General features: G+C 40.0%; 2 long non-coding RNA genes across 3 annotated transcripts; one reads left to right on the top strand and one right to left on the bottom strand.

Annotated features, from left to right (window-relative positions):
• Positions 1–949: 949 nt before the first annotated feature.
• LOC144067542 (uncharacterized) lies at positions 950–18,722 on the bottom strand. Of its 2 annotated transcripts, none has more exons than XR_013297966.1 (4): positions 18,612–18,722; positions 16,002–16,072; positions 13,731–13,856; positions 950–1,002 (listed from the first exon to the last, which is right to left on the bottom strand). It is a non-coding gene; the product is annotated as an uncharacterized LOC144067542 (long non-coding RNA). The 2 variants fall into 2 exon arrangements; XR_013297967.1 differs by lacking the exon at positions 950–1,002 and adding an exon at positions 3,639–3,785.
• On the top strand, positions 3,058–11,002 carry LOC144067541 (uncharacterized). The gene is made up of 4 exons (XR_013297965.1): positions 3,058–3,308; positions 4,440–4,499; positions 5,694–5,921; positions 10,487–11,002. It is a non-coding gene; the product is annotated as an uncharacterized LOC144067541 (long non-coding RNA).
• Positions 18,723–18,744: the final 22 nt, after the last annotated feature.

The following is an 18,744-nucleotide window of genomic DNA, read 5'->3' as shown; positions in this document are numbered from 1 at the left end:
ATATAAAGTCCACAAGACGGCAGCATATTCATGCAAAATTATTTCAATCCAATTCGCTAGAGCATATGTATTTCAAATTAAATAACCACTAAATAGATTAAAAAAATGAATGATTTTATTTTAATATTCATCAAATTTATTTTTTACTTTAAAAGCAAACAGACTACAAAGTATGGAGCGCCGTGAAAGTAATACATATTGTTAAAAGCTGTACTTTGCTATTTTATTTGCTGTAAACTGTTAAGATTTGGACTTTTATTCACAACTTCAATTGAGCGTTGTAACTTAATTTTTTCCATCATGTAACTAGTTACTTTTCCAACTAAAAAACATTTTTTTTCAAAGAAACTTTTTTAAATAAAGAAAAAGGTTAATTTGGCTAAAAAATGGAACTATACCAAAAGATATATATTTGCAGTGTACCTGCTTAATATTTATAAATCAATTTATTCATTGTCCTTTCCAGTTATCACTAATAATTTTCTTAATTTTGATGTCAACTGTATAATTTATCAAGAGAAGTACATTTTTAAAAAATATCATTTTAGCCATAAAACACATTAAGTGCACAGAAGCTCAAAATGGTATCTGAAATGTTATTTTTACATACTATAATGCCCCCAATGACTTGCCCCCTAAAGGCAAATGCTTGAAAAAACAGATCATCCAATTGTGATGCTTCCATTGAATCAATTATTTAAAAGTTTTTACCAAAACATAGTATGCGAGCTTCCCATGCATTTAGTCCAATGAAATGTTGCCGTCAAGATTTATGTCTATATTGTATTGATAACATTGAATAGACTGCCATTTCAACATGGTAAGCAACTTTCTACTCTATACCAGGACAAGAAAACAGTGCAAATCATCCAGAGACAGAAAATCTGACATTCTCCCACAAGATTTCAACGCAACAACATGTCAGACAAAAAAAAAAAAACATGAGTTTACCTTCATTCCTGCAGAACTGAATGCATTCAATCCAATAATCCGTAGATTCATCTAAAAAAGAATAAGCAAAACAATCTTAGAAATGACAAAAAAATAAGACCGTTAGATCAATATAATGCAGTTAGTTGAGTATATCATGGAACTAAGGACTTTTTTATTTGTTTGTATGGATCATTACAAATTTGCTCATCTGGAATCGTCGACAAAGTGAATAAGAACGATAAAAAAGGAATATTTTTTTGGTTTTAGGACAATTAAATTAAACAAAAAGAAAAAGAAAACATTTATTGACCCATATCCACGGGTTAAGCTAGCAAGTGCGCGTGCATCTTGTTGCTAGGTAACTGCTGTCATGGCTGATGTGTATTTAGGAAAAAAACAAAAGACATGTATTTAGTCCCAGTAAATCCATCCCATGATAGAATTATCTTGCAGGGCATAATGAGATGCAGACTATGTACTTAATGTAATAGTGATCGCAATTATTCGCCGGGGTGCTTCATCAACTTGAGAAAAATAAACACCACCCTCAAATAGTTTCAAGTGGGGGGAAAAATCACAAGTATGAATCTTAATAATCTGTTTTTAGAGCTGAAAAACCTGTTTGCTAACCAAAACAGCTGCAACGATGGAGGCAGGTTAACAATTAATGCCTTTTGGAGGAGTCCAACATTTTAGCAGGGAGAAACAAATGTTGTATTGCCGTAAACAAACACCGAGTGCGGGAATGGAAGATGCCATTTTCGCGCCACTTTCACTTGACATAAATATTCCTACCGCTAACAATGGGTCATATTACAACCTGGAATCAGTTTTCAAGTACATTTCTCTTATGAAATAATGCACGACTGAGATGCAAAGTTGCAGCGAAAGGGTTGAGAAGGTTAAAAAAACAAAAAAACAAAAAGATTGAATGAAGTCTAGCTTAATGACTACTAGTAAATGGTGCTTATTTGCATGTCTGGTGCTCCACAGATGTGGAGATCTTGTGTGGAGGTATGTGGCAACTCATTGAGCTGGTCTAGACAGACATGACACGGACCGGGTCAACTTCTTGCATGCAAATGTTTTGGCGCCATGTCTGCCTACACACACACACACACACACATAGACAGACACACACACACACACAATAGATTTTGTGTTGCCTTTCATTGAGCGACTCCCAACATTTGGGATTATCATGTTAATTAAGGGAAGTTTGTCGGGACCGTGGCAGACAGTAGCAGCATGCAGCGGCTTTTTGCAATACAAGGCTTCACTTTCTGATGTGTTTCAAAGTGTTTATTGATGATACTTTCACAATGGGTCGGTCTGTGTGTCTTGTTTTTAATAGGACTTTATACGGCGCATATCCATAGTATACACCATTTTAAGATATTCATTATTAGTCGTCAATTTTATTTTTTTACTTGAGGACCTTGTTGAAAATATAAATAACATATGCGATATTTTTTTCAAACTTTGGCCTTAATTTGATCCTTTCTCAAATTTTAATCTGCTTGTCTTTTCTCCTTTAAATATAAGATTGGTATTTGAATGCTTTTAAATTTAAAAAATAAAATCAGAATGCATCCACCCATTATTTTGAGACAAAAGATGTATTCTATGTGCAGACTTTGGGAATAAAAGGCGTTTGTGACATCATTTGAGCTTTCTTTTATTATTTTACTATATTTATACTGTAATTTTCTTCCATTTTTGGGATTACATTGAACACAGTTTACCCACAGATTAATCCTTTTCACCTCACATACTTTTAAACCCTATTTTACAATAATGCTTAAACTTCTAATTGGCACGTCTACTCGCTCCTAAACTAAAAGTAACCTTTAACGATAAAGTATTAAGACATCTCTCAAATTTGGTGGAGCTGACGGTGCAAAAACAGACATTTGAGCAGCGCAAACGGGACAAACGTGTCCAAAATAAATAGCTCTTGAGCGTGTCCATCAAAAGTGAGCATTCATATTTGTGCGGGGAGATCTCACTGGAGAATCAAGAGGGTGTGGACCACTGACTCACAAAGAGGGGGCGTAGCCTCGGGGGGGTGCATATATGATTTAGGACAAATGAGTCGCTCGTGCACTCGGAGGGATTCGACGTGGTGCGCGCCGGTGGTGCTGGTGCTGATGCTGAGGCTGCTCATGCCGGGGATGGAGTTAGTTAGTCCTCTGCGGTGTGGACCGTGCCATCTCCGCTTCCCTTCGATGGAGGGGGGGTGTGGGAGGATGCAAAGAGCTCATTTTTGGGGAAAAAAGGGAGGGGAGAAAATAAATGGACGAGGCCGTTGGGACGTCACGCCGTGCGCCGCTCGTGGTTGCTCCCATCTGGGATGCCAGCCGAGGAAAGCACCGGTAAGAGAACGTCTTCTTTGCTGGATTTGGGTTTTTCTTTCAAGAGAATTTGCACCGTCGGGGACGTTGCTGGCTGACAGCGACGGGTCGCTTGAGCTAGTCCGGCGTAAATGCACGCCAATGTCTTCCATGGGTGGTCGGAACAATCCAAAGTGCGCACGCCGTCACTTTGCCGGGTGGTTGGCGTGGTGGTTTGGCTTCGGGGGGCACTTCGACAAGCAAGATTTGCAATCCTGGCGTTTGCCGGGCATTTTTGGGGCCTGCCGTCGTCATTCGGGGGGGGGTCGAAGCGGCCTCGGTTTGCAACGCGATTGCGGTTCGGGGATTAGCCTTGTTAAAACGAGACCGCTACAAGGTACGGCGTATAAACGCGCTCGTCGTGTATTCATGGCGTGAATGGATTGTGCTGAAATAGTTTTTAAATAGCTTTTGAACTTGAACTCCGCAGCTGTGTTGACAACTTGTGCCGTATTCGCACTTCACCATAAAAACACAGATTAGATTAGAAGTTTGTTTCATTCCGTGATTCCGTCATTTGTGATGCTCAAATGGGAGAATTAACGTTGGCGAGACTGTCTAGTGTGCATTATTATTATCCCACAAATGAAGACGACACCTTGTAAGCAGAGTAAAACAAGGTGCCGGCAGCTAAAAAAAGATCCCAGATGTCATCCCTGGGAGTTTAGGAGATGCTTTCGCCGGCCTACACGGGATTAACGCAAGCAGAGAAAATGATTCTTTCTGCACGGTACAAAAAAAAAAGAATACATCCCAAGAAAGCAGGTAGATTTCCACTTAAACTTTGTTGCTTTTGAGGCTTCACCAAAATGGAAATGACAGTGAGTCTCTAATTCAAAAATGTGCAAAGATTAAAACTAATACAGGTGGTGTTTAATCTACACAACTGTTGCGTTGACGTCACTTCTCCCCATACAGCACGGTGACGTTTATTATTACGTAAGCTTTAATACTTCGTCACTTTGGAGTGTTTTAAAGGGATATATGACGCAAAAATGTATTGTCATCATCGAAAAAAGCAGACTGCTAATGAAGAATAATTTAAAGTGATAAATTACAAGTCAAATGCTTGCATGATTTTTTGGGGTAATATTATGTTCATTTTATAAACAGGATTTCAACGACAAAAGGATCATGTTAAAAGTTGGAAGGAGAGTTGCCTCAAACTAGCCGGTAAGTCCTTTATTCTAGTTATTAATATACAGTATCATTATATAGTATGCATGATGTTACTCGACATGGCAGCACTTACAGCGCCATTTTATGTTCCTGATATAACATGTCATTTTACTGCTGCAACACACACACATACACAAACATACACACACACACACACACACACACACACACACACCGCAACGCAGGCCACCTGGGAATAGTGTCAATAATGTCGTGCCAGTAGGAAAGTGTGCAATTTTAAACATTGCTTATTTCACAAAATGTATTCATATTCCACTCTGAAGCAAGTATTAGTTAACATTTAAAAAGATTTGGATCATTTGTTCAGGTTCTTATTAAAAGCCTCGAGTCCTATAATAGAAACAAGTCCTTTGAAAATACTCCAAATATAAACAAAACGATTGATATTTAAAATTCTGTAACAGCATTTACCATGTAGCATATATTAATAATATTTACAAATATTATAATACAAGTATTTTGCCCTGTGAGTGTGTGTTTGTCTGAGTATTAAACAAAAGGGAGTTATTGTTAACCTGTGTCCCACATACATTAATTATTGTCTTTCTTTTAACGTAGCCATAATTTGTGTGTGTGTGTGTGTGTGTGTGTGTGTGTGTGTTTGTTAATTAGCCATCACACCTCTGTGACCAAAGGTGGTGACGTCACCCCCCCTGTGAAAATATACTACAGAAAAAAAGACTAACAAAAGCATGATTTACGAAGACATTTCTTTGTCAAAATTGCCAGATATCTTATTAACATTTGGATACCAATTCCAAAACGAATTGAACCATTACAATAAATTATAAACAGGAAATATGGAATCAATAGAGGACTTTTAAGACTGAATTGCGTTTTCTTTAAGATAAACCTTAATACAATACCGAACGTACAACGCACAAATGATATTTTTGGTAATATATTAAACAAAGTGGCACTTTAATTTTAGCAACAATAAAAGCCTTTCCAATTTTCCCTACGTAAAATGTTCCCTCATCAAATATTCTCCCCACTGCTGCCTTGAGGCAATTAAAGATGGCTAGTTGTCGTAATAACTGGCAAAATGTATTTAAGACATTTCTCCAGCCGTTATGTTGTTTAATGGACATTTTGACTCAATGTTGCACATTTCATGGATATGTTCAAGGATGACTTCCTTTTCTCTCGTCTTTTTGGTCCTTACAGGTTCATCAAGGGCAGTGTGACATCAGTGTGTGTGTGTGTGTGTTTATGTGTGTGTGTGTGTGCATCTAGGCCCGAGGGGTTGTCTGTTATCTTTGGTTATCTAGCTGTATGAGTGACGTACATTCTTCATAAAGCTAGATAACCGAAAGTAACAAGAATCCCATTACATGCCTGCAACGCTGAAGGAAAATGGACGAGAGCACGTGCGACAAACATGAGGAGAAGGAGGTACGCCACCGTGTCTTTTAAAAAATGCTACATGTTCAAAAAGCTTCTAAAAGAAGGTGGAAGGGGATAAAATATTTCTTTTAAGACGGGGAGGGGGGGAGCAAATGGATTGTACTCAAGTCTTAGTGGTGGTGATTGGTAGATTTGTGAGTATGTGTTGTAAGAACTGTTTTTTTTTTTCAAAAGATTTTTTTTTCATATAATCTAACGTTAAATTCATCTGTAGGCATAGTTAATGTGATTTTTTAAAAGGGTTTTTAATAGGTGAGCCACAGATTTTTTTTTACTGTATGCTGTGATGGGAAACATTAATTTGCTAGAGTGACCTCAAATATTTGGATGGATCACAGTAAGATTATAAATAAATTAAACCGTGACAGCTAATTAATAGAGCGGTTTGATAGCAAAGTTTCATAATTTCCTCCGAGGGCCTGACTTAAATTTCAGGAAAAGCATTTTGTGATTGCATTGTTGCCAAAGTGACATTTTTAAACTATTTTTGTAAAGTCAAAACAAAAAACAAAAAAAAAGGGATTCATTTACATTCAATAAAGCTTTGTGCTGCAATAGTAACGCTTCACTGACTTTAGCATTAGCAATTTTAGACGTCATGTAGGTTTTAAATGTCATTTTAAAAATTCAGTTTTCGTCAAAATAGGATAAATTCAAAGGAAAAGGCTGTTTACGCTCGGGGTTTCCCGTCCCTGTTCTCCGTCCTCCTAATTCGTCTTTTGACGGCCGCTTTGTATCTTTCCGAGTGGTGAAACAAAAGAAACAGCGGGCAAATTTGTTCTCATTTGGAGCACCTCCTCTTTGACTTCCTCTCGCTTTTTTTCCTCCACTTTAGGATTAATTTGCAACAGAGCGTGCGTGCGTGCGCCTGCGTGTGAAGCAAGCACACTCCTGTGCCATAAAACGTCCTCAAATTAAAAAAATCTCTATGAAAAGTCCACTTTTAAGCACGCCTTTAACAACCTGGCAACCCCTATTAGACATTTATAAAATATTTACACTCTCCTAATTAATTAGTTTTAACACTCGTCGACCTGAACGTGAGCCGTAAAGACGCGGTTTTGCTCGAAGTCAATAACCTGACATCATAATACATAAATAACGGCTTTATTAGTCCGTTACAAGACGGCAATTAGTGAAAATGGGTCAAGTTGCCTTTGTGTTTTTTCTGATTTGCATGAATGGAAAAAGAAGGTTCATTTCTATGATAATAGTTCAAACTGTAAATACAATTCACTATACTTGATCAAGCCGTCTTACATTAACTTAAATCTTAATCAATTGAATGAAATTGAAAACATGACAAAACTTGACTGCCACTAATAAACGAACCTAAAGTCACTGCACAAAAAAATCGTATCAATCAGAAAGGTCAAAATAACGCAAAGATCAAAAAACTTGATTCAACGCAAGGAACTATTTTCCTAACCAAAGGCAATTTGTCACCATGTTTGCACGCATATGAAAAAGCACAAAAATGCCATCAGGTCAACTTTCCAATGAATGGGAAGAGGCCAACGTGCAGGAAAACACTGTCACTTCCCCTTTAAAACTCTTTGAATGTGGTCAAAAGTGGTGTCAAATTGCCATGTCTCTTCCCGGAACCCCAAAATGGAGTCCACGTTTTAACAGATGCTGCCATTTTGCCAGCCAAGGCCTCATTTAGAAAAGGTGCCCCCCCCTAAAAAAAGCAAAAGCCTACCACTTTCACAGCATTTTATAGTTTCACATGGTCCTTTCTCTGCGCTTTCGCCACAAGCACTTGATTTCTTTCTTCTTCTTTTTTTTCTTTTTTCCCCCCCAACTTGCCTTCTCAGATGGTCGGCCCTGATTTGTATGCATTTGCATAATGAATGTCATTTGCATGCTCGGGGGCAGAGCGTACCATGAGAACGGCTGCGTTCTGCTCGCTCATGCGCGCTTTCTTAATGCGCGCGCCATATATTAACTTCATGTAAATCAACGCCTTTTTTTGCCTTAGCCAACACAAAACCACCACGCGGGACCTTCGCGACCGTACGACGTGTAAACGAAAATAACTTGCGCGCGGCAATCCCATAATTCTCGTGGCGTTCGTTCCCTCCGACCCCTCCCGCGCCGGCGACTTGCAGCCCTGCCACCATCTTAGGCGCAAGACTGGCACAAAATGGCAGCGAGGGAGTGCGTGCGTCACGGCCACCTCCCCCTTTTCGGTCTTCACGTTAGCCTCCGTGCTTTTCCGCGCCGTCTGAGAACAGTGTTAATTACCGACACGGTGTTAATTGTAGGCGCCGCCGGCTTGCACTGGGGGGCGGTGGAAAAAGGATGGCGAGCGCCGCTGGCTTTTGGGCGTCTGCCATTTTGGGGGGCAGCTGCGGCTCGGGCGTCGCTGGCGCTTTTGTTTGTCGGCCGACATTTTGTCTCACTTAGCGCAGCTCGTTCGGTATGAAAAGGTGCAGATTTAACACCTATGACGGCGAGGTGGCGTAATTGGCAGGTGTGGGGAACTTATACGAATGCACTTCTCACATTTTACATTAAGCCCCACTCCTACTCATTATATACGCATCGGGGGTCCTCGCTTTACTTTGTCTCCATCTACAAAAATACGACTTACGATTGGCGAGGAGTTCATTTTATTTTTTTACGTTACCTTTGACACGGCTACATTGTGTCAGGTTATGGCGCTACCGTAGGAATAGTTATCGTATTGATTTAAATTTAGTTTCCGTCATTGTGAGTGTGCAAATCTTTGTTTAGTTTCTTGGAGGCCATAAAATGTATTTTTGGTGGTGGGGGCAAGTCTAAAGACTTTTTGGACTCCCATGCACTTTGATGACTACGCTTTGTTCGTGAAAAACGATATTTTAGGCTGGTAAAAAGGTTCCGCCCTCCCGCACGTCGCCGTGGAGATGCTCCGGTCGACACCCTGACTTTCACCTTTTTGTCCAATGGCGGCAATGTTTGTGATTTGTTTTGCCGTTGCACAACGATAACAAAGGCGGGGATGTTCATCTGAATGTGAAGCTGGAATTTGCAATGGTGTGTGTGTGTGTTAGGGGGGGGGTATTGGGTAGTATAAGTAATCGTGAGAAGAAGACGAAGAGGATGGTGAAGGGGGTGCAGATAGGCAGCCCGAGACAGTGAGATCTCAATAGTGAGAGGCCTTCTTTGTGCTCGTGTGTGAGGTTTATTCGGGGGGGGGGGGGGGGGGATTGGGTGGCTGTTTTTTTGCGAGGGGGTGTCCTTCCCCGGGCCTTCAGACAAGCCACACATTGTCTTCTCCAATGCGCGGCGGCACTTGTGGCGTAACGCCATTATTTAGGCCAGTGGAGGGAGCGGGCGGGCGGGAGTCTGGAGACCAGCTTAACCAAAACGCCAATTAGAGCTGGATGGCCCTGATTAATGGGCCAGCGACACTGCTAAACAATGGCGCCCATTGTCGCCGTCGGACCCCCGCCGGACGACCCGTCTATCGTGCGTCCGTACGTACACAAACCCCGAGCGGGCCCATCGCGTTCTCACGTCGCCGCGCGTCTTTTCGCTTAGAAGCGCCGCCGCGTCTCTTTCTGTGGCAATGTTTAAAATTCCCGACGGCCGAAGACAAGAAAAGAGCGTTTTAGGCTTCGGTCAAATAACGTTCAGTTACAGAGTAACTCCCTAATCAATGAACATAGGTCATTATCTTGATTGCACATTAACATCACAGCCACAGTTAAAAATGTTATAAGCCTTAATCTGATTGTGAAATGTCCATAAAGAGATGGTCTTAAACTTGGTTTTTGGTTCTAAAAGTGGTCCAACTCACCTAACTACTTTTGAGTTTCCCCGTGATATTTAGTGTTCAACAATGCAAATCATCTCAATATCCTACATTTGAAATTTGTTGCTTATGGCAGATGCTACTGGCACAAAATGAACTTTTTAACCCCCTTTTTTGCTCTAATATCATGACAACTTAGTACTGCACAATTAGTTTCAAACTGACGAAAGGATGTGCAAATGTGTGTTTGGTCATGATATGCAATATGCTAATGAATAAATAACCGTAGGGGCTCCTCCTCATTTGTTAATCCCCGCTTTAACGCTTTATTTAGCCCCGCATTGGCGACGGCCTACACTTTGTTTTTGTTATTTTCTTCCCTTCTTAAGCATACGAGCCGCATAATTAGCCCGCGCTGAACGCCAATCAGGACCGTGCCGACGCGGGGTTGTCATGGGAACCCAATCAGGGCTCGTAACACCCCCACCCCCCCACCCCGGAATAAGAGCGTGGGAGAAAACGTGTTGGGTAGTTGAGACAATGACGGAGGAATGGGGAGGAGGAGGGGCGGCCTGGCGGCCATATTAGTGTGCCATCTGCGAGCAGTAAACTACAGTTTACAATGTGTGTGTGTTCGTCTGTGTGTGTGTGTGTGTTTGTGTTTGTGTGAGAGGGAGAGAGAAAAAAAAAGACGCTTCAAAATGTACCACATTGGATAGCTATGTCTTTAGAAAATTATGCATCTATTTTTCTATTGTACGCTCTGGATCTGTAAATATACTTATTTAATATATGCTTCATTTTCTTCCAGGCCTTTTGGACTGAAAGCTGTCACAAAAGGACACACACATCTTTCTGATGGAATGGACAATGTGTGTTATTCTACTAATGAGTTCATCAGTGGACTTTTTAGGGGCTCATTTGAACAACAAATGTCATTTTTAGCAAGCGGCTGTGTGACAATCTATGTGGCTAAAATACAATCTGGTGTATGAGGCAGCACATGTTCTGGATTTTTGTCAGTTATCAGAAATGTGGGCCTTCAGGTGCAATTTAAACCTGGACAGAATGTAGCGCTTAAAAACTTATTATGTATGCAAACGGGGTTTTCGGGGTATTGGAAATGAGTTTATTTGATTTCTAAAGGATTTGGATTTTCTTTTATGTTGCATTCTATGTACTAATCTTAATTTGGGAGATTACATTTTCCCAGAAATGCACTATGACCTACTGTTGCACATGTCTAGAGCTCTATTTGCACATAACTTTGTACTATGCAATTCATTGTTACTATTGTTGAGACGCATAATAAAAAAAATAAAATGAAAAAAAACGCTTGCAGTGTCATTTTTTGCATTGCTAATATACTGTTGATATCGTAATAAATGTACTCAGTGGTTTTATTTGTTGTGTGACGATCGTGAAATTCGCTATTGTATAAATAAAAAAAGGAAATAGCTTCATTTGACGTGAAATGACAAATAGGTCCTCGTCAGCTGTGGGCTGACCCACGTTTACGCGCCCTGCCCAATTCCAAATGGTTTACCCGAGTCACATCTGGGCTAAAACATCCGCTCGCGAGCGGACACAGACCGCCGCATTGACAGGCCGGCGCGATCGCAGTCGGGCCCACATTTGGACAAGAAAAAGACACGCGGCCAGTGTGTGACTCATAGAGAGGCAGCCGGCAAATTGACATTGAGTCACAGCGAGAGACCACAACAATGGCGGCTGAGATTTCTAACAAACAAAGCGTTTGTTTGTTTACGAATCCGGGAAAAACTTTGATTTTGTCGCAATCGACTCGACTTTCACAAAGCGAGGACGACGCGTCGACTAATCCGATCCTCGTGCCTTCTCTGGCCTGACAAAACTTTGAAAATTTGATTTCACTTCACAATAAATCATACCTGATTCAAATTTAGTGAACGAGGTCAGCTTTACATAAATTGAGGCCCTGAATACAGCAACTTTCCACCCCTCAGTCCCTCCCTGATTGCTACTTGAGCTCGTGTAACCTGGAGAATCCTTGACTCCGACTCATTAACGACACCCCGAGTCCCGATGAGCGAGGGGTGGGGGTCTCCATGAGAGGTGGGCCCACCGGGCCAGACGGCAGAAAAGTTACGGGAACCGTCTGATTAGAATGAAATCAATGACGAGACAAAAGCTCACGTCTGGGAGGGGGAGAAAAAAAATCGTGGGAAGTGCCGCCGAGAGCCCGATTAGCATGCCGCCTGGCGTGTCCCCGTCGGAGGGTGGCGGGCGGGACCCTACGGTGAAGAATGGCGACGGGGAGCGGCGCGGGGTGGGGTGGGGGCCCCCGAGTTTGCAAACGGGCCAGACTGTGGATGCGGAAAGTCAAGGAAGACAGCTTCACAAAGACAGACGTGCTGCGGGAGGTGGGGCCGCGCGGGGGAGGGTCCGGAGGGCTTCCCGGGTGCCGTGAGGGAACTGAGTTCAAGTTCAAGCGCAAAGTCTGGCACGTGAACATCGAATGTATCCCGGCTGCCCCCCAAAAATGGCCTTGACGAGGAGTGAACAATCATCGATTGTTTTCCATCATCCATTTATACATCAGTGACAGCTTCATCTGTACACTTTGATTTGTTTAAAAAAGTATTCTACTTTGCATTTATTTTTTTGCATGGGTTTTTGGGGGTAATGGCGCTAAGGCAACAATTCAATGAGCACTGGGAAAAAGGCAAGTAGAAAGTCCCATTGACTTGATGGTGGGGGTGTGACAGGTGTCTTTGCAAGGAAGTGACTTTCAAGCAGGTCAGAGGTCAATAAACTTGAAAGTTGAAAAGGCCATCGGTGAGGGTCACGCCCCCGCGGGCCACACACTTATGCACGCACGCGGGTTCATTATGTCTTGTAAGGTGGTGAATTAGGGAGGAAGTGACCATTGTCCAGCTGCCCCAAAGGTCACCGTGCGCTCAATTTCGGCCCCCCAAATAAGTCATTAACACCTCCTTTTACCAATATGGCCATTGTTGTTGCGTTATAGTGCACAATTTGTCATCTACTGGCAATAGTGTGACTTAAAAAAACAACAACTATTAAAATAAAGAAAATGCAGCCACTATTTGATGACACAAAAAGGTAAAAGTGGGATTTGTTATGGATGCAAGACTAGGGTCTAATTTTTTTTTTTTTTTAAACAATTGTACACCGGTAACGGAGGACTTATCCTATCTGGGAATTTATGCTAAATGTTCATTTTCCAACACCTATATTGCAAAATATTTAGTGTGATGTCACACGCATTTTCTAGACTTTTCCACCAATCTCTTTGAATATGCGACAAAGAGCACCCGAATTAAGGGCGGGCTCCATTTCCCACCCAATTTCTCTTGGCCTTTCCACGAATTCGCGCAATGGCTATTGAGCGAGCGTTCCCAGAGCGCCGATGGCGGGACGGCCACAAAACAATGCGGCGTGACTCGTTCAGCGTTTTAAAAGAAAAAAAACGATCCGGGGGATACAAAACATCGGGCAGAAATCAACCGTGAGCGTGTCACGGCACGCTGGAGGGTCTGACTACTTAATTAGACGTATAAAGAGCCCGGGTCAGACAGAGCAGACAGCCGGAGAAAAGGCAGGCGAGATGAGGCCCTTCAAACTGTCTGCATCCCGCTGGATGTGTGTGTGTGTGCGCGAACATGTGTGTGTGTGTGTGTGTGTGTGTGTGTGCGACTTGGTGGCGCTGTGAGAATATGTGCACTGTGACTGATGAGTTTATATGTAGGAATGGTCACAATATCAGCTAAGACTTATAATCATAAGGTGATTGGGTAGATGCCCGCGTTGGCGTTAGCAACACGCTAACACGTTACATGTTACGATGAGAGTGCCGTTAGCGTTCCTGTCTAAGCAGGTTTTGGGGGAATTTGTACCGTGATTAGAAGAAGTGATGAATAACTGCCATTGGATGGTCTACGCCGCTAATGCGTTTAAAACGGGCCGTGTGGGCCAGCGAGGGCGGAGACGGCGCATAATTAGCCGGGAAAACAAGTCGGGAGCACTTGTAATAATCACTTATTCCCACTCACTCAGTCAGTCGCTCTTTGTCGCCTGGGAGCCCGGCGAGGACCGTCGCCGCTGGTGAGAACCGACTGGGAGTGCTCCATCCAGCCGCCCGCCCATCCATCCCAGCTGCGGTTTCTCGGGCTTTTTGTCTGGCGAGCACAGAGGAAAGGGTCAGAGTTCAAATAAGTTCACAGGATGAAGCTTCTTTCACATGTTAATGCTTCCAGGGGAGCCACAGACCGACTCGGCGGCCATTAGGAAATTGCAGGCACGCCGTTTGGAAAAATGCGACTCGTTCAGCAGGTGGTCGTCGAGGAGTTTCCATGATAGGGCAAAAAAAAAATACAAAAAATGTTTGCAAAAATAAACTGGCAGGCTAACAAGTACATAAATTCGGCATTCATTTAAGCCTTCCAAATGAATCTCTCAATTGCTCTTATTTTCAAACTGTTGCAATATTGTTTGAAAAATGAGTACTTTACAATAATTTTCTGAAGGAACATGATAATTAAACAATGAAAAAATGAAGTAAAAAGTTTAGCTACTCAAGAGAAATGTTTTAACGTTACAGTTAGTGCATATGGCTGACATCACTTTGATGATCTTTTTACGCATACTTTTGGATCTCAATGTAATGTTACAAAATTTGCTTCAACTGTAGATATTGCAATATTAATATAAAATTTCATCAAATATTTTTTCACATCAAGAGAAATCTGCATCAGAATGATGACCTCTTTTGTATGACCCTTTCCTCAATTTAAGATTACAGAGACCTCTAAGGGTCAATTAGGGTACTGCAGGTAGAGGGCGCAACAACTGACTAACAATACACGCCAACACACACACACACACACACACACACACACACAACTTTATGATCATTTAAAAAAATGTTCCTATATTTTAGTGTCATCACTTTAAATAGAAAACAATGCAAATTGACAAATCAAAATATTTGAAGACCCAATCAAAATACACATCTTAGCTTTACTAAAGACTGCATGGGAAAGGTTTCATTTCTGTATATTTATCTTTGGAGCATAATTACTTTATGTCAGATGAAAATTGACTTTGCAAAAAAATATCGGCTTTTTCGGGTCAGTTTTGGCGCAACAAAGTCAACATCTAATGGAATTCCACTACACTCCATCCTTATTTACTGTTATTTAGCAGAATTCAAATTACTTCTAAGTTCCTCATGTTGCCAAATGGGACAAGTCAGGTGAGCCTTGCTGTTTTTATTTTATTTTTTCAACAAACACTGCTTAGTGGGTGATTCAGCTTTCCTTTTTTTTCTTTCCAAGATAAGATATTTTTTTAGGAAGAGCCAACCCCTTCCGACAAATAATTTCTCCTACCGAACATATCGCGCTCTCAGCACGGGTTAGAATGACAAGCTATTTATGTTTTCACACCGCCGCTGTAGCGCAAATTGATGCAGTGTGAACGTGGCCACTCCCCCTTTGCCGGCTCTAATTGGCCAGGATTAGAGAAGCCATTATACCAGAGGGCCCAAAGCCAATTTTAATATTTTTTTTCAACCTCTTAGTGAAGCAGGACGAGAAAGCAACATGAAACCTTGACGAAATACACCCTGAACAAATAGAATCTTAAATGTCAATTAGCTCTGTTAACAGTTCCCAAAAAGGAATCAGGCATTTCTAACGAAATTCCTCCAAAGATGTAAATGTACCGCTATCGGTAGCAATTCTTTTTTTCGCATTTAAAATAATGAGGGTCATTTATACAAAAACTTGATTTTCTTGACCTGGCGGTCAGACAACGTCATTTTGTTTGCAAACATTCTGGAAAATGACGCTCATATTTTGGTTACCTTAATGATGGAACTAAGATTGTTAAAAAAAACATTTGAGGAAGTGGAAGGAACAATGAATTGATGAACTTTTAGTCCAATTGCGTATTGTCAAAAGTAGATAGTTGTTGCTACACTGCGCTTAACAGCGGCCACGGGTCATTTTCGGGTGTCAAGGACCTTTCATTGACGCGTCTTCAATTAGGAAGCCACGCGTCCCGGGGTCAAAAGAAAAGTCCAAAACAAGTGCTTAAAAGCTGACCTCTTTTCACACTCCACTGTGACCTCTCGACCCCGAGGTCTCGGCCACAATACGCTCCCATCTGGAGCCGTGCGTTATTGGCGCACGTTGACCAAAATCACATGTCACCATCCTGACGGGTGTCAATGGTCACACATGTTTTTTTTGCAAGGTTAAAAAAAGCTTCTTTTCAGTTGCAGCTACTTGCAAAGTTTGTAAGAGAATTGTGAGAATTACCTTGGTAAAAGCCTGGGATTGGCTCGCCACCAATTCCCCGATTGGTGTCCTTAGTTGGCTAGGATGGGTGCCTGTGAGGATAAGTGGGAGAGAAAATGAATGAATTCATCTTGGTAAACATAAACCTATTATATCGGACATACACAACACAAAAGTCATATTATTTTGTTTGGGCTAGAAGGAAAAAACACGAGTGGTGCAACAAGAATCTCATTTTTACATAATTAGAAATTGTTTTTTCACATTCATATATATATATATTTTTTTAACGTTCAGGAATAAATAAATAAAAACTGCTGCTTTTCAAAACTGGCAATCAAGGATATGAAATTGTTTCATAAATTATTCTCATTTAGCTTTTGCCATAGGAGACGTGTAAAAATCATTAGGATTTTCAAATGTAATTTCAAGGTAATATAATATGGTACGATTATTTATAAGACAAGATAATTGTAATGACAGTTTATTGGCTAATTATATTCATGTATTTTCTTGGGTTATTGACGTCACCCAGCGACCATTTTGGCCTCGCTCTTTTCTTTATCCGCGCATTGTGGGGCAATGTCGCCGTCTTGTGGTGAGAAACAAATACTACGGGTAATACACACTATATGGGTCATTTTCACATAATTCAGCAAATAACGGTAAAGATATGGCCCTGGACTTTCCCTTTATGTGTTACAAAGTTATAAAAATTAATTACTACTGCTTTGTTTGCCACATATTATACTACATTTGGCACCAATTTTAAGAGAAATCTATTTGAGACACAAATACATTGAGAGCCAGTTTATGTTGAATTTGTCCACTCCGTTAGATGTCCAGAATCTAGTGTCACAGTTTATAGGAATGAAAAGTCGGGTTATGATTTATTTGTTTGTCTCTATTTAGAATGTGTTGTTTAGATTTGTTTCAATAGTATTTTCACTCAAGTTGTCTTTGAGAAAAATGCAAAAGAATTGCAACTGCAAACAGTTTTACTGATGTACCTTTCATATCAGTTAGTGTGTCTTTACCGTTATCACATGAGAAATACACCAAAAAATTCACAGTAAATACACCAGGTGGCTGGTGTGGGAGAAGTACCAGGATGTTGTCAGCCATATTGTCAACGCCAGCTAAGCAGAAGCCATGAGAATGAAACTAAAACCAAGGTAAGGACCATACCTGTGAAATGTCGTAACAATTCCATGTCTTTACCGATGTCCTAAAAACTTGGTGAACATAATTACTTTGCTTTTTAATGAACTGGGCATGGTGTATGCATGCAGAACACTATCATTTACTGAGTGCCAAGAAATACCATCTACCAATGTCAAAGGCTGAGGTGGAATGTTGTGTCTTTACCGTTAATAAATTTTGTCTTTACCGTTATTAAAAGGTGTATACAATAGATATGTAGAGATGAAATACATATTTTTAAATATACAACAGATATGTAGAGATGACGCTAACATGTTATGCTATGTTTATGTGTATACTAATTCCTGCTTTGATTTGTAAAATTTCCAGAACATGAATCCATTTAAGAAAAAAGGCGGTAAGCCACCTGCGAAAAAATCTAATGCTGCAGCGATGCGCAAATGCAGGGAGAAGATTAAAAATGACCCTGGAGCCTATCACAAATATTTAGAGAAAGAAAGGGAACGATATCAGAAAAGAAAGGCACAAGGAAAGATTCCAAATATTCACCCATATTTTTTAAATTTTAATTAATTATGTTTTCATTAAAGTTCCAGCTAAGATATTTCCAGGCAGTGCTAGTGTTGCTAATTAGAGATAATCAGAATGCTTGAATTGCATTTTGTAAATTATTCATTTTCTGAAAGTGTCTTTACCGTTATTTGCTGAATTATGTGAAAATGACCCATATATATATATATATATATATATATATATATATATATATATATATATATATATATATATATATATATATATATATATATATATATATATATATATATATATATATATATATATATATATATATATATATATATATATATATATATATATATATATATATATATATATATATATATATATATATATATATATATATATATATATATATATATATATATATATATATATATATATATATATATATATATATATATATATATATATATATATATATATATATATATATATATATATATATATATATATATATATATATATATACACACATACATAGTACTACTATAGTATACGCTTACACAGCTACGTTTATCTTTTTTGTTGCCTGTGTAGCTGAGCTGCGCATTAAATTGAAATATATATATATATTGCATTGCAATGCAAAATATTTGTTTATTTTTCCTAAAAATGCTCAAATAAAGAATATAATCAATCTGTAAGTACACTTTTAAACGCACATCGAATCGGAAGGGGCTCAAATGAAAATGAGCAAACATTAAAGCCAATAAAACTCGACCCGAAACGGCAAACACAGAAATGCATTAAAAAAGTAAGTTTAGTTTAAGTTTAAGGAGGAACTCTGACTCAAATACAAACAATCCGCCTAAGTGTTTCACAAGAACGCAATGCATAAACAACGAACTCCTGCGTAATATGAAACTAAAACAAAAAGAAAAGCCCTACCTTCTTAAAGAAGAGTTTTATGTTGCGTTGCATTTGTTTGCATACGATTTCCACGTGAGCGACGACACCTGAAATGCGGCGTTATCATTAAAAATGGAATGACGTTGACGCATGCGCATTGGGAGTCCGGTCA

The sequence above is a fragment of the Stigmatopora argus genome, chromosome 21, assembly GCF_051989625.1.
Source record: "Stigmatopora argus isolate UIUO_Sarg chromosome 21, RoL_Sarg_1.0, whole genome shotgun sequence".
Classification (NCBI taxonomy): Eukaryota; Metazoa; Chordata; class Actinopteri; order Syngnathiformes; family Syngnathidae; genus Stigmatopora; species Stigmatopora argus.
Note: the sequence above shows the minus strand (reverse complement) of the source record. Positions and strands in the feature narration are given on the sequence as shown.